The 14,152-nt window shown below is 34.9% G+C and overlaps 1 protein-coding gene across 4 annotated transcripts in view; it reads right to left on the bottom strand.

Moving 5' to 3' along the window:
• The window catches only part of CTNNA2 (catenin alpha 2), a 1,097,968-nt gene that overhangs the window by 1,057,020 nt on the left and 26,796 nt on the right, over positions 1-14,152 (bottom strand). The window lies entirely within an intron of this gene.

Here is a 14,152-nt window from a genome sequence, read left to right as displayed (position 1 = left end):
TTAAAAAGATTAAAAAGTAGCAAGTGTTTGCAAAAATATTTGGAAAAATCAGAAGCTTCATATTGCTAGAATAAAAGTAAAAATGTTGCAATAGTTTTAGAAAATCAGGTAGCAGCTGTTCAAAAGCTTAAACAGAGAGTTAGCATGTAACCAAATACCACACCTAAGTGTATACCTAAGAGAAAGGAAAACATACATTCACAAAAAAGTATGCACTGACATTCATAGCAGCATTATTCTACATAAAAAGTGGAAATACCAAAAGCCCATCAACTGATGAATGAACAAACAAAATATGGTATATGCAGATAATGGCATATTATTTAGCTACAAAAAAGAAATGAAGTGATCATAAATGCTACAACATAGAAGAGCCTTGAAGAATGTAAACATATAAAGTACCATGTTGTATAATTCCCCTTACATAAAATGTTCAGAACACACAAATATAAAGAAATACTGTGCACAGAATGAGGCAGGAGGAAGAGGAAAATGCAATGAATATTGATGGAGTGAGCAAAATGTTCTGGAATTAGACAGTGTTAATGGTTCCACAACTTTTTAAATGTTCTAAAAAATAGGTCTGACACACTTTACAAGGATGAACTTTATGGTATGCCAATAAAATATAAAATGATTTGAAATTAAGCATACTATAGAAATGAAAAAAGGAGTATTAAAATGATGAAATTTAGGATAGAAATGAAGGAAATCATAATAGTAGGTGGAATATGGAATGCTTTTCCATGAATGGATGTGACTGTATGGTCCTGAGGTTGAGTAAACAGATGGTTACAAGCACTTCATTTAAGGCACTTCCAGGAGCTACCCTGCTCACAGCTCACCTTCTGATTCAGGTTCTATAGATCATTCTGGACTTAATATTTTTTCCTATCAAATTCATACTCGATTCTTTGGAACTGAGAGGCTTGAGATATGTGCTTTTCCTAAGAAAATGCAGTATCTTGCCTCCTAACAGTTATCCTTTCTCTTCCTAATCCCAAGAACATAAAATAGTCACAGGGTCATTCATCCAACATCCACACTTGCTACATTCTCACACTGTTTTCCTACTCTTAAGAGACAGGAACCCAAAGTAAAGTCAGTTTTAATGACTCTTTGGTTTTTATTTTTGTTTTGCCATGATGGGGATCAAATCCAGGTCCTCACATGTGCTAGGTAAGCATCTATCACTGAGCAAAACCCCAGGTCTCAATGTCACTTTAACGTTATCTTAACAATTAGTTTCTTAAAAGGCTATTTCTGTATGTGAAGAGTGTGGATATTTTTACCCTGAACATTCACAAACTGCACCTTCCTCTCCTTCCTATACCACCAGTTTGCTGACAGCACTGCTACACCTAACCTGTCCTGGTCTCTAAAACCAAACTTCTAATACCTTGCGATCTATCTTTTTCCACCACCACTTCACTGAATTCTAACTTCAAAGGGTACTAATAATTTCTATCAAAGCTAGGAGATTTTTCCAAGTCTCAATACTAATTTATGTTTCTGAAGTATTTGATACTGCTAATAATCCAACTTTCTCCAAGTTGGCATTGGTATTTCCTTTCAAAGAAATTTTTATTTTTTAAGACAAAAAAAAAAAAAAAACCTGGAGTTGCTCTTTCTAAACTGTTCCCTCCCTAAGGCACAAACTTTTTTCTGGCGTAGTGAGTCAGGCACTGGAGTCATCAGAAATGCATACCATATACATTAACTTTCTGAAAAAAAAAAAAGGCAAACCAACATCTCCGAGACCCAGCATTTTTTTCTTCTATAAATGGGGAATTTCCCAGAATTTCTATAAAATTGATATGAGAAGTATAAAAATTTCTTAGCAGTATCCTGCTCATAAATGGTGATTTTTGTTATAATTGGTATTATTATCACCATCACCATAATCACTAATATGGTACTCTTCTTTATAATAAACAATAAAATCCATTTTTATCTGTGTTCTCTTTTCCAAGTTCCTTTGGAATCTTTGTTGGACAGAGTTCCTGGATGTCTTCTTCTTTCCAGTCTCTACCAAAATCAAAATCCCTCATCCTTGTCAGCAACCATGAAACACCACTCGTTCATGGATCATATCACCATCCTCCCCAGTGTCAGGTTTGAAAGCAGGTGTCAGCTTTGATTCTTCCCAACTATGAGAAAAGAACTTGTTTCCAAATACAGGTCTCTTGGCATTCCCTGGGTATAACCCTGTCCTCCATCCCCATGATGAAATGAAGCCAGGCCCTCACTGTTTCTTTCTTATATCAGTTGTTCACAAAATGAACAAAATATTACAATCAAAATCTAGATCTTTGGAACCAATCTACACCTACCTAATCATAATCACCAAAGAGTAAAGCCTAGAAATCAGCCGTATTTAAAAATTTCAAGGTGACTCACATAAACAACTAGATTTTAAACTAATGGTATATACTAAGAAAACAATCTATGAGAGTTTAATTCCAATGCCAGTTCTTTTCAAAGCTTTTTCTTACCCAGTAATGCCAGCTATATTCTTTGCAAAGTTCAGCTTTCCAAAAATGCTACTCTAAAACACGCTCTTCCTCTCCACTATCTACAAAGTAGAGTTCAATTTTCATTATCCAACTTTCATTTATCAAATTCTTTTTAAGCACCTATAGTAATAGATGCTGAATATATGAAATCCCAGGATTAAAGCTTTGAGTGGCTAACAACTTTACAATGACAAGAGAAAAGGAGAATGATGGGGTGGGGACAGAGAGAAAGCACTCAGGCAACTATTTAATACACTTAGCATGTTAAACAGAGTGTCTACCATTGGAATTAATTCTCCCCTCAGTTTGGCATTCAAAGCTTCCACTGCCAGGCTTCATCCTTCTTCAACACCTTTACTCAAGTTAAAACCAAAATAAACAGTTTCTACAAGATCTCTTGTTCTTTCTGCATATTGTTTGATTCAGTTTGCTCTCTGGTTAAAACACCTTTTTCCATACTGTCTCATTTCCTTGTGCTGAAATCCTTGTCATCTTTCATATTTCAGCTAATCCCTTCCTGATTCACCAAACAGGAAATCCATTTTTCCTGTTACTCTGAGCTTCTACAGCTCCATAAGGAACTGAATGTCTTCTACACTACATAATAAATACTATACACTTGCAATTTTTCCAGTTATATTGAAAGCCCCTTTAGGGCAGGATTTATAATTATCTTCTCAGTGCCTACTGTGTACATTTAGTCAATGAACACAGATTGATAGATAACTAATATTTTCATAATACCTGAATTCTGGTACCTATTAGGAGTTTCATCAAACCAGATGCTCACTAAAATGACATTATTGATATAAAATGATACCTGTAGAGATAATAATGAGACAATCATTTTCACATTGCTAAGGCTGAATCAGTCAACATCATAGTACCATGGTTGGTAATGAGTTAATAACAACCATGCACATGTTTAGTTGTGAACTAAGCTTTTACTAGCCTAAGGAACTACTCTGACATAGCAAGACTATCTGAATTTCTTGAGAAAAAAATTTACACAGCACTAGAATATGATAATAAGAATATGATAATAATCATATTCTGGTCTGAAATATGGGAGTGCTGCTGTGTGACTTTAGGTATGTATGAATCCACATTTGTGTAAACACTCAGGAGAATCCTGTGACATATAAGGTGAGCATGTATAAGGTGAGCATCACATTCAGAAGCAAAACAAAATCAAGTCCAATCCTCATTAGAAAAATCATATGTACAGCTAAGCAGGTAATTCTCTACTGAATTGAAAGTTTTCACTTAATTAGGTTCAGTGACACATACAACACAGACAAAATAATAGGAGTCAGTACCATTTTAGGAAGCCAACCCAATGTAGATACAGCCACAGGGCAGTAGATTCATCTGTACATATGAACTGAGGGTGAAAAGTCATGATTCTAGAATCAAAACACTCCACATGGATCATACCCCCATAAAAGGAACCATCATTTTGGAAGCAAAAGAACAGCCAGAGCCAAAGAATAACATTTTCCAGCCAGGCACAGTGGTGCATGCCTATAATCTCAGCAACTCTGGAGGCTGAGGCAGGAGGATTGCAAATTCAAAGCCAGCCTCAACAATTTAGCAAGACCCTAAGCCATTTACCCTATCTCAAAATAAAAAATAAACCCAGCACGGTGGCACACCCCTGTAATCCCAGTGGCTCAGAAGGCTGAGGCAGGAGTCCAAGTTCAAAGTCAGCCTCAGCAACTTAGCGAGACCCTGTCTCAAAATAAAAAATAAAAAAGGCTGAGGATGTGCCTCTGTAGTTAAGTGCCCCTGGGTTCAATTCCCCCCATTCCAAAAAAATTAAAAGGACTGGGGGATGTAGCTCAGTGGTTAAGTACCCTTGGATTTTATCCCCAGTACCAAATAAATAAATAAAAATATGTAAATATAATTTTCCAAGGGCTTGATATATACCATAAAATCTTCCATATACAGAGTGGAACTGGTTCACATTTTAGGTAAGAAAATGCAAATGAAACCGCTGGAAAGGAAATCAGTTTAAAACTAAATAGGCAAATTAAAAAACAAATTTAACCATAGGAAATCTAAAAAAAATTTTCTTAATTTTATTTGATTTTGAAACATGCATTGTTACTAGTTTCAAGATGTCTCTCATGGAAACTACATTAAATCCCAACATTCAGAGTTCACCCATTCCATGCCATTCCCACTTCCAAAACCAAGTGCTTCTCACTGATAATTACCAAGGGCAATACACAGCAAGAAAATAAATGCATACATTAAAATTAAGAGGGAATCCTGAGGTCCTAAACTCTCCATACAGGTTTTAGGTTATGAAGGAAGGAAAATTCAGGATAACTCAGCAATTATTTAAATTTATGTATCAACGTACTGTGAGAACAATAAAAATCAAAGTGACCTATTGTTCATTTTCACAAAGATCAGTACAGAAAGGAATGAGCTTGAATTCCAGAGATGTAGGTGAGAGATGACAAAGAGTTCCTTGACTGTGAGGGTTGTGAAGACCTAGTCTGCCAGAAAGGCTGTAGGATTTCCTTGTCTTAAGAACTAGAGGGGCTGGGGTTGTGGCTCAATGGTACAGTGCTTACCTAGGGCACTCAAGGCACTGGGTTCGAGCCCCAGCACCACATAAGAAACTAAATAAGCAAAATAAAGCTACTGTGTCCATCTACAACTAAAAATACTTTAAAAAAAAAAAGAATTAGAAAAACTGCATCCATGTAGGGTGTCTTTACCCAGGAAACAGAAAGAAATGTAAATTCAGTGAAACTCGAAGTCCTGGTTTTTTAATGTGTTAAAACTAGGCAAGTCAAAAAAATCTTTTGCAGCCTACCTCCAAATTAAAATGAACATCCATAAACACTGGTCAACCATCTAATTCTAATCTGATCTATGGGATATATATTATCATCCCCAGTTTCCAGATTTAAGAATTGAGACTTAAAAGAGATTATGTAAATAAATCAATCAGGAGAGGATAAATAAAGATGGGTATTCCTGGCTCCAAATTCCATTTCACTGCACCATTTCACACATCAGAAAAGGTGTTAAACCCTTGGCTTCCTTTACACTGGCAAATGTTTGGAACATCAGACAAAGTGATCCTGAACACTGGAACCCTCTAAATACACACCATGTGTCATTTAAGTGTTCCGTGGGTGCTCAGCAATGTTGCTAGGAAAGTACTGGGGATTGTTTTCAATTTCAAAAACTAGAAACCGCCACCACCATTACCAGCACCATCATCATCATGTGTCTGATGATGCCCTAAGACCAAAATGAAAGAGACAACTATGCCTTCCTCTTTTTCAAATGCATGATAACCCAAGAACAAAACCACTAGTCTAGGTCAATAAACACATAGTATTTTCTGCTAGGGAGGTCAAGGTCACAACTATAAATATTCTATGAACCAGACAGATCTTCATGGAGGAAATCCTCTGATCTTCAGTCAAGGGCTCAGTCCTAACACTGCCCAAGTACCAAGCAAATGCATGAAAACCTGTCACTGGTTATATGAAAGATTAAATGAGAGAATAGGCATGGTTCAATATAAATCCATCATTAGTAGAGTAGGCATGTCTGCAGCCTGTTCTATTAATGCTGAATCAGTAGCATCTAGGTTTTTTTGTTTTGTTTTGTTTTTAATAAAGGAGAATGCACTACCTAATCATAAAAATAAAGGAATGGTAAACTTAAAATGCAAGCAAGAACCACAGTCCTATTCTCTGAAAGCTGGGGTCAATGTGTTTTGAAAATAGTTTAATTCATAAAAAGAACCTTTCTAAAACTTGTAATGAACCCATTTACAGAACCAGAAAGGTGTCACAGTCAATGAATTTCTTAAAGTTCAATGAGAAAGTAAATTTTCAAAACTGACAACAAAAATTTTTACCTTTTTCACTTCTGTTTCCTTAGTGAGCTCAGTCAAGGCCAGTGGGAAACAGTAAGTTGTATGGAAGTTGGAGCATCACTGCTATCTTCTGAGTAATTATTATATTTGCTGACCTTGGTAGAAATTAATGTGAAAGACTGTTGCCAAGTGGCAACAGCACATAATGAAAAATAAAGAATTCAATGGTCTCTTCAGAATTCTATCCATGATACCAAATATGGTTTGATGTAAGTGTGTTTCTTGCATGAAATGTATTTAATGGAATTTGAGAAAAAAATTAGGTATCAGATACAACTCAAATAAAATAGGGGAGGTAAAATGCTAAAACACAACAAAGAATTTCTTAAAGAAGATGGCTGATTCCTTCTTCTAAATTACTAGTAAACCCATATTAATTGTTGAAATGTAATAACATGAACAGGAGCTTTTGAAGTAAAGTTCTTTTCTGCTAAGTTCTTTCCTGCTTCCCTGCCTCAGTGCCTCCCTGATCAGACCAGTACATTCCAGAGAAGGGCCATAGTCCAGGCTACAGGTCATTTTCTGGGTGATTATATGTTCCGGTATAAAGTCCTTATACCATGGTTTTTGCATTTTGCTTTGGAAAAGGCAAAGCTATATTTGCAAAAATATAAAAGACATTTGAATCATATTTTTGCCATCCACACAGCTTCAAGATCAGTGTTGCTACATCCCAATTTTCATACAATATGACTTAGTAAGGAATGTACCCTAAAGTGGAAAGTGCTAAAGGGCTTGAGTGATGCCCTAACCCCACAAACTGCTAGCCAGCTGTGTGACCCTGGGTCTCAGTCTCCACAGGGCTCCAGTTATTCATCTCTAAAATGAAAAAATCCAATTAAATGACTTATAATTGGCCTTTAAAACATCCCATACCAAATACTAATAGATTTCACATCTATTTTGCTCTTTGGATTGTCCATATCATACCTCTCCTGGACAGGACACAGTAAATTCATAAGGAAAGGAAACAAAAAGATTAAGCAAACTCAAGCCAGGGCAGCATCACTGTTTTCCTCTTTTATGCAATGAGGACTATAATCTCCATTTTCATGGAACTGTTTGAGAAAAGGATTAATTTCAATATAGTGTCTAACACGATTTGATGCACAGTATGAGGTGGTTTGAGGATCCTAATGATCTATATTTTATCTTTTATAGAGTTATAGAAACCTTGACAAAATCCAACAGAAGCTGGATACAGAATCACTGGGCTATTTGAAATATCTTATGGGCAGGTAACAGGTATGAAAAAATCTTCCTCAAAACTTAGATGTATCAGTTCCATGGAAGATAACCCCTAGAATTATCCAAAGGGTGCTGTGAGTGTTCTCTGCGGCACTGTGGGTGAAATTATATTGCAATATAATGTGGCATACGTTCTCTCACAGTGTTCAGTACCTCCATCCATGTTTTTCTCTAAATAGCCATAATGGAGACATTTTTGTCAATTAATGCAAACTAACCTTGAGTGATATTCTTCAAATAATACTGTGATGTTGTAATTTTCTTAATACATAGGAAGGTACTAATACTGTTTCCAATATATATTCTGAGTCATTCAAATAAATAAAGGTTAGTATACCAAAAAAAAAGAAAAACAGGTTTTTTTTGTACCGCCAGGCATTGATGGTTATCAAGAGGAACTAACACATTAAGTGATAAGCAATTTCCATCCACCTGTGCTAAATGTAGTCAATGCTTTCTCTGAAGAATGAGACAGCAGATCTAGAACTGCTATCTAGATCTACTACTCCAGAACAAAAAAACTGTAGATATATACTGACAGATAATTTAAAATATCATGATAGACTCACCTATCAGAGGAAGTTGCAAACTTTTATCACTTCCTAAAGTAATCATTTTTATTCATTTAAATGTTATTAAATAACTTATTGGCATGAGTCATTATCCAGTTAGCATAGATTCCATGTTCTTTGTTCCTCCACATCCTGGCAGTGGACCTGTGGTTCATATACAAAGGTGTTTAGATAGAGTGAGAAGTGCACGGCAGTCCCTGGCAGCAAAGAAGTTCCAATTGCCACTCTCCCACTAACCAGCTTGGTCTATGGTTAAATTAATTTTCCTGTATAAGTCCCAATTTATTTATGTTATAAGGACTAAAGAAACTATGCAGTGATAGTGGAACATAGTCAGGATTCACATCATGCTAGGACCCCTAACCTTGCTCACAATGATACTCACTGTATCCCCACAACCCTAACCCACCCCAATGATATGAACTGGTAGTTCACAGTTATCTCTCTTGTCTTGTTTGAAGTTCCCTTTGACTGAAGGGGCTGCCTCGCCAAGGTCACAACCTTTCCATAGGGGGTGAATGTATCCAGGGAGTGACCAATTGTTGCGGGGATGGGGGGCTCAAAGATCTCATAGATTTACCCAAAAAGAATAACCCTGAGAAACTGTTTCAACTCCTGAACTCCCAATGGGAAGAAGTGAGGATCAGTCATTTCTGAAGGTAATCACACAGTTTAGAAAGAGATTTTAAGAATTAGAAGAAACTGAGTTGACATTAACATTGACATCCAGGGACCTGCAATGTCATTGTTCCCCCTCCCTTACCTACTACCTCTGGTTAGAGTGGGAATGTATAGAAGTCAGGTAACAAACGGGACTCCAACCCATGTGTGACTTACAGTCGTCCACAGGCCCACAGATGCAAACTGTGATTATTTTTCTGGCCCTGATTGTGTAATTGAAACAAACATATCTGGAGAGAATAGAATTCTCCATTTGTCTCCTGGCCTTTAAGTTCAAGAATAAATCACAGATACTACTCTCTTGTTCTTTTAATATGGTATATCAAAAACAAAGGAAATAGCAGATACAGAATCCAGAAGTAGTGATCCCCAGCATTTCCTCTTTAACTCATTAAGCTGGCTCTGCAAAAACAAGAAGAGTCCTGGCCAAGGAATGAACACTACTGCAAAAAATGTTGTTTTCATCATTTTATCATTTTAGTGTTGTTACTTAATGAATTCAAAGTGATTAGGATACCAGGTAGCTGCTTTTACAAAAACTAATAAAGAATTCAATACCATTTTTCTGTTTCATGTAAGAAATGGAATATATGAGTTCATATTTGATAAAGTTTCATAAGGTCACAGACCTCTCCTATTGCTCTGGCATCCTCAATATGCAGTTTCCATATTGTGCTTTCTGGTCCCTTACTATCACTGTACAATGCCTGTACTCGGGAAGAAGAAGCAGATCATGCCTCTTCCTTCCAAGCATAAGGTCTGGAAGTTGCACACGTCACTCACTTTTTATAATACATACCTTTGTCAATAACCACATTTGGCTCCAAGGGAAGGTGAGATATGTATTACTTTATGCTTAATTCAGAAGTTATATTACTAAAGTAGGTAAGAATGGATATGAGAGGTAAAATGAAATCTCTACAATGGTGATATCCCATAAAACTCAATTTAAATATCACATAAATATGTGGAACCAGGAAAATTCTGAGTCTGCATAGTATATTATATTCATATTGTTGTAACATGTTCATTGTGATTGTGCAATGGAAATTTAGCTGTGGTTTTGTATTTAAGGCAAAATATCCATTAAGTCACAGGATGATGGTACTAGCCTCCTAACAATTGCTGAGAGGATTAGGTGCCATACTGGGTCTAAAGCAAACACTGCAGAGCACACCTTCAATATGGCTTTATTCACTTTTCCTTTTCTAGGTAGTCTTGGCATACTACTGTCCAAGGTTGTAATACAACAGAACATTTTGTTCCAAATGGGAGTAAAATGGTACTACCCAACCTTGCAGAGTAAGTTAGGGGTCCTTAGGATGGAGTTGGATGACTGACATGTGCCTGCTTCCTCTGCCAAAGTCAGTCTTCCTGAGTCTGGGGGTCTAACCGGTGCTCAAATACACACAAACACAACTGAAGAAGTGATTCACCTCCATTCTTTATAGTTTAGTGTCTTGATAACTTTTTTTCACCAATATACTTAATATCACCAATAAATAGTTCTGATGATATGTATATAATTGCCAAGTCACAGAAACCTACTATAATCATGTCCCTGAAATTCTGAAAAATGCTTATTTTCAAAGTCACATAATCTTGTCTATATTTTCTGTGGTGCAGATCATCGTCTCTAGATGCAACCTGCTCAGGAATTAGTGTGATATAGTTATCTTCTAGACCCCAGAAATCTACCCACTGATGGAATTACTGAGTAAACATTAACTCATTCCCTTTATCCAAAATAATGTGTTTAGGCTGCTTTGCTTACAACATAAAAGGAGAAAAATGAAAGAAAGTCATATTCATTTGTTCCCTAGTCAAGATAGTCATTTTATAATTTATCTCTATAACTCAACTGATTTATTGAAACTATCACTCCACTTATAAAAAAGAGTTTCACAAACCTGGATCTTCCTGACTCATTTTTTTTTAACTCTGCCCTAATTGAAGAATAATCATTGTCATTTCCTACTTCATATTTTTATAACAAGGAATTTATATTTATATAACTTTGTTTTTATAACAAGGAATTTAATTCAGTCTTTTTAAGTTTTTTAATACTTCCAAATTGATGTTAATGAAATTTTCATGATAAAGGTAGAGAATGGACCCAGTAAAAAAGATGAATGCAGCATGTTATGTCCAGATAGTTCGACAATAATACATATCATTTATGAAATAATTTTAATCATAAGATCACATTTTCATATATGGTCATTAAATTATCAATTCATTAGCTAGTCAAGTATAAAATTAAGCATTTAAAAAGGTGCAAGGGGGTATTGCAGAAGCAGTTAAGTTACTGAAAACACACTGTTAGATTAAAAATGGTCAGAATAAGTATTAGAAATAATAAATGAGTAAAAAATATTTATTTCTAATTACTACTTTTATAACCAGAAAACTATAGCTGTCTACCCTAAAAACCAAATTTAAAAAACTTATAAATAAATATAAGGAAGACTAGTAGAAAAAAGGGACTGAAATGGAGCAAATTATATTTCATGCATGAATGACTATGTGAACATGAATTCCAATATTATGTATAATATCAATAAAACATTACAAAATAAAAGTACAATAGTGTTTCATTTATTAACAATAATTTGATATCATATTTCAAAGGAAAAATATCTTAAGGCTCTTCCATGGGATATTCTAACCACAATGATTTCCTTGTCCTTGGGGAGTATTATTCTTTATAAGTCAAGTTTATAAATATTTTACCAAAGCTTCACAAGTAAGTTTTGATGGAAAAAATAGGTACATATGACTAAGAAGTAAGAGAATATCATGAATCCCATATTATTTTTTAAAGTATCATTCAGATTTATTTCAGACAATTCATTATTACTATATGCTAAAGTTTATGCAAACATTGCCAACACAAGAAAATGTAGCATTTATAAATGGCTGAAAAGGAACTAAACTCTTTTAAATGTAAGGGTTCTATTTTAAAAGTGAAATAAAATTCATATAGACTATTAGGCTATTCATCAAATTTACTAAACCTCTTCACATTCTAGTAATTTGATAAAAATTCTTAATGGTATAGTAATGATAGAAATGCACCATGGCGAATAAAACTTATGAAGACACTGAAGAAAATTTCATATTTAACAAGCTTTTGCAGCTTACAGGACAGTGAAATTGTTTTAACTGGAGTGTGTGTATAAAAGAGAGAGAGAGAGAGAGAAGGAGAGAAAGAGAGAGATGAAATTTCCAAAATTAAAGCAGTTCCATTCTATTCCTAAATTTTGTAAAATAATAATTTACTAATAATATTTTAGGTAGTATACTATAAATTTTATATGTATTAACTCTAATCCTATGACCAATTCTGCAGGTTGATGTTGTTATTTTATGATTAGTAAATCAGTGTTAGGAAATACCCATTAAACCTAACCAGTACTACTGAATGATAGAACTGAGTTTCAAATCTAAAAGTTCTGCTTCATAGCTCGAGACAACACACATTTAGACATTCTACTTTGAATGTTTATAATCTAATTTCAATAGTTTTAATTCAGAACAAAAAAGTCAATTAGATAAAAAAGTTAATTTTTGCCACTTAAGTGTGCGAAATTCATGAAGTATAGAATCCTAAATAGAATAGTTATTTTAGGAAGAATTTTTTGCTTTTGACACCAGATAATGCAGCAGTGCACTGGAAATGCAAAATGTATTTCTTTTTCGTTGAAGAAGTAATGACAACAGCCCAAAAAGGGGTGGTGAGAAACAGGGCTAATGCTAGCACTGGAAATTACAGGTCCTCTTGGAGAGTCTAACGGCACCCAGAATGTTCACACAATACAGACTGTTTGGTATAATAGGATAGGTGCTTTTCAGCTATCGAGGCATAAAGCATAGCTTTTAAAAAGCTAAAAAAAGAGTGGGGGAGCAAGGGAGAGAAATTAGAAGGCCAAAAAGTTTCCAGCTGAATAGCATTATTAGTTTCCTAGCTTTATAAAAAATTATCACAAGCACCATGTTAAATATTCCATAAAAATTCTGAAGATTAGGAAAATGCACATTTTAAAAGCTCTCAAAGGTACCATTCTAATAAGCTGAGGCACTAGGTACTATTTTATCTATTAATCAACCTTGAAGCCTTAAGAATTTACACTATATGACAAATATCTCCATTCTGTATTAAGCATATTCTCTTGTATATATCTAATAAATGTATGAAAATATGTATATAAGAGCACATATACATATATGTGTATACCTATATACACACACACACACATATACACATATACTTAACAAGGCTTCACACTTATGTTTTAGTGGAGAAATAGTAATATAACTACAGAGTAAAAGAAGACACCACAGACATATGCATATATATGTTTTTATATATATATGTGCTTTTGATTTTCAAAATGTTGGTAAAATAACACATAGATGAATATAGTTAAAATTTTTAAAACCTAATAAAAATATTCCTTTAGACCACGTTTCATGGAAATTTTATACAAGATAAAAAGTGACAAATCACAAGCAAACAAATCAAAGCCCTTTGATGAATACATCATCACAATTATACATTCTATCACACCAGTCTGATAGCTATTAAGCTCTCTGTTCTGACATTAACTGTATCTTCCCAGTAAAGGCAGTTCCTTTGGTCAGATTCATGGTAAGGTAGAAAAGCCATCGATCCTAAAGGCATTCAGAAAAAGTAAAGAAATATTTAAAGAGTTAAACAGTGTACAGTGTACAATGTACAGAACTACACAAAGCAAACTCACAGACTCAAAGATCTTTTTTTTAGATACTTTTCACATATTAAGCCTTTGAATCTCACAGTAACCTATGACATATTAATGTCTTCACTTTGCAGCTAAGAAAGCTTAGGCACAGAGAGGACCATAACTTGCCTAAGATAATAAGGGGTAGAACCAGTATTTGGACCTAAACAGAGTCCTCATATCCCTAACCACTAAGTCATGCTGCTTCTCAGTTTAGTTTAATTTAGTTTAGTTGTTTAAGAAAGATTATGGTGTGTTCGTGTGTGTGTGTGTGTGTGTGTGTGTGTGTGTGTGTGTGTGTGTGTGTGTGTGTTGTAGGGGAAAGGGTCCTGGGGATGGAACTCAGAAGCACTCGACTACTTCCCCTAGCCCTTTTCTATTTTTTTACTTTGAAAAAGGATCTTGCGAAGTTGCCAAGGTTGGCCTCAAACTTGCAATCCTCCTGCCTCTGACTCCAGA

Source organism: Sciurus vulgaris, assembly GCF_902686455.1.
Source record: "Sciurus vulgaris genome assembly, chromosome: 14".
NCBI lineage: Eukaryota > Metazoa > Chordata > Mammalia > Rodentia > Sciuridae > Sciurus > Sciurus vulgaris.
This window is presented reverse-complemented; position numbering and strand designations above follow the sequence as displayed.